The 3,144-nt window shown below is 42.1% G+C and overlaps 1 non-coding gene across 1 annotated transcript; it reads right to left on the bottom strand.

The window, feature by feature from the left end:
- Positions 1-2,472: 2,472 nt before the first annotated feature.
- On the bottom strand, positions 2,473-2,544 carry TRNAW-CCA (transfer RNA tryptophan (anticodon CCA)). Its single transcript has one exon. It is a non-coding gene; the product is annotated as a tRNA-Trp (tRNA).
- Positions 2,545-3,144: the final 600 nt, after the last annotated feature.

The following is a 3,144-nucleotide window of genomic DNA, read 5'->3' as shown; positions in this document are numbered from 1 at the left end:
TGCGTATTTAAAAAGACGGTAGTCACAATATTGGTAATGTTGATCCCAACCATACTGTATAATACATAATAATACATAATAGCGCTGCATTTTGTGCATACTTTGCACCATCTATTCGTGCAATGCCTATCAGAAGGGTCTGTCTATATAAAAAAGCTTACATTAGGTCAAGTCGACTTTAATGTCGTCATTTATACAAAACTCTATATTTTGTCCTAAAATTAGTATATTAGGTATAAGGGCTTCTGAAAATGACGAACACTGGTTCATAACTTGTTTATGTAAATGTATTTATAAAAAGATGTTCAGAGATGTCTTTTCATTGAGACCGTGTGGGGATCCTGAATTTAATGCATGAATCCAGTAGGTCTCCCTTTGGAGGAGTTTTTTGATCCTGTCGCCACCACGGATCAGGGGCGGAACATGTTCAATTATTTGATGCCTGAGGTCGGTTAAGGAATGTTGGTGGGCCTTAAAGTGGCGGGCCACTGGCTGATCTATATCTTTGCCAGCAAGACAATTTTTAATGGCCGACCTATGGGCTGTAGCTCGGTCCCGGAAGGGTCGACTCGTTTGGCCGACATAAATGTAAGCACAAGGGCACCTAATAACATATACCACAAAAGCTGTGGTGCACGTTATGACCTGATTAATTTTGTGGCGTTGACCGGTTTTAGGGTGTGTAAAGATTGGACCTGTGTCCATGTGTCGGCATGCCGTACAGGTTGGACAACAGTAGCACCCTGGGGCCTTAACTTGGGTGTTACTGGGGTTAATTGGTAATAAATTGGTTTTCACAACATAATCTCTTATATTGCGTCCCCTTTTGAAGCTTGGCATTAGAGTGGTTTGTGAAAAACATGGAAGATCTCGGTCACTTGTCACCAGTGGCCATGTGGCCTTTAGGACCCGTGGCAAGGCCGCACTGGTAGTGGAAAAGGAGGTCACGAAAGGGATTTTTTTACTTGTGTCTTTTTTGCTGTTGTTATTTAGTAATAGAGCTCTAGGGGTGTCCAATACCTCCTGTTTTTGTTTGCTCAATAATCTATAATCGTACCCCCTTTCCAAGAACTTTTTAATTACAGTGTTAAGGGCTTCATCCAATCGGTCATGGTCACTGGTGATGCGCGCAATGCGCAGCATCTGGGACCGAGGTAACCCCCTCTTCAGACTCCGCGCATGGTGGCTGCCGTGGTGAAGCAGGGTGTTTCGGTCCATTCTTTTAGTGTACACTGTGGTTTGAATAATGCCATCATTAAGGTGGATCAGTACATCAAGGTAATTGATAACTGAGGGGTGGCATTGCATGGTCAATTTAATCGGGTTGTCTAAGGCATTGATGTTAGAGACTAGGGTTTTCAGAGCCTCCTCACTGTTACCCCATAATAGTAGCAGGTCGTCGATGTATCGACAATAAAATAAAATGTTACTGGAGGTATTCAAATCTGTAAAGAAAAAATTAGTTTCTTGAGAAAACATGAACACATTTGCTAGCGACGGGGCCACATTGGACCCCATCGCACATCCGGTTAACTGTAAATAAAAACAGCCGTTGTGCAAAAAGTAATTTTTAGTTAGAATAAACTCCAGTAGCTCCAAAAATAAAGAAATGTCGAGTCCATCGAATGAATTGGCAACGAGGAATGTCCTCATGGTGGAAAGACCTGCAGCATGGGGGATAACTGTATATAAGTTGGATACATCCATTGTACATAATAATGTGTGAGTCGGTAAGTCTTGCAGCTGTTGTAGTTTGATGAGGAGTTGGGTAGTGCCCTTGAGGAAGTGGGGTTGTGACATGACAAGTGGTTGGATGAGTGTATCCAAAAATTGGGAAATGGGCTGACAGAGGGATTGGCGGGCAGAAATGATGGGGCGAACCGGAGGATTATTGCTGTTCTTATGGATTTTGGGAATGGAATATATCACAGGTGTGATGAGAAAATCGGAGGATAACGTCTTGTGAGTCTTCTTACTTATGTGGCCATCTTCTAGGGCGAGCTTCAAGATGGTGTCAAGTTGTTTCTTAAAGATGGGTGTAGGATCACCCGGTAGCTTCCTGTAGGTGGTGGCATCGGCCAGATGGGCATCAAGGTTTTGTATATACGTGGTACGATCTTGGACCACGATGCCGCCACCTTTGTCCGCCGGTCGAACAATTATATCTTCCCTCTTGGATAGGGCTTGTAAGGCCTGATTTTCACCTTTAGAGAGGTTGTAGTGGCGGCGTGGCTGGACTTTGTCTAGTTGTGAGATGGACGAGCCCAGTAGTCGCGACAGTGTTCGAAGAGACGAATTTTGTGATGGCGGATCAAAGGTGGATTTGCTGTGTTGGCGTAAAAAATCTTGATGCTTATCTGGTATGGGGATCGTCGTCTGATGTTGGTAAAACTCTTTTATACGGAGGTTTCTATTGAACCTGTGTAAGTCGACTTTCCAATCGAAGTCCCTATGTCGACTGGGAATGACAATTGACCCTGACGTGATTTGAACACACAACCTTCTGATCTGGAGTCAGACGCGCTACCGTTGCGCCACGAGGTCTTCTTTATGACATGATGTATACAATGATGTATTTTGAAGTATCTTGCATTTATGCTGTATAAACACATAATATACACACAAATATATTTCATTACAACATAAAATACACACAAACATATTTTAATTGTTCAAAAAACAAGGTTTCAAAACGTGAAACAAAATGTGTGTACTATCTCAGCACTGAATTTGAATGCCAAGCAATCATTGTCTTGCACATATATAGTGCCAGTTACATATCATGTCCCCAGTGATGCTGTTACATATGTCCCCAGTGAGTTTTTAGCAAAAAAAAAATTTTTTTTTCACTTTCTGGAATGTCCGTATTTCGGAATAATTCGGATAACGGATATTCGGATACGGGATACTCGACCTGTATATATAAATATTGATAGAGGAAAACAGCACTCTCAAAAATCTTTAGCAGCTGCTGGGTTGTCCATGTAACTCAGACCACAATCCATAAGGGCCATATATATCCAAGAAGATAAAGAGCGCACTCACCAGACTTGAGTTAAAACTTCAAACTTTTATTTGATCCATTAAAAATTTTTCAAGGCAAGGTCGACGTTTCGGGTCATCGCATGACCCTTTTTCAAGACA

The sequence above is a fragment of the Crinia signifera genome, chromosome 7 (assembly GCF_055691185.1).
Source record: "Crinia signifera chromosome 7, ASM5569118v1, whole genome shotgun sequence".
NCBI lineage: Eukaryota > Metazoa > Chordata > Amphibia > Anura > Myobatrachidae > Crinia > Crinia signifera.
Note: the sequence above shows the minus strand (reverse complement) of the source record. Positions and strands in the feature narration are given on the sequence as shown.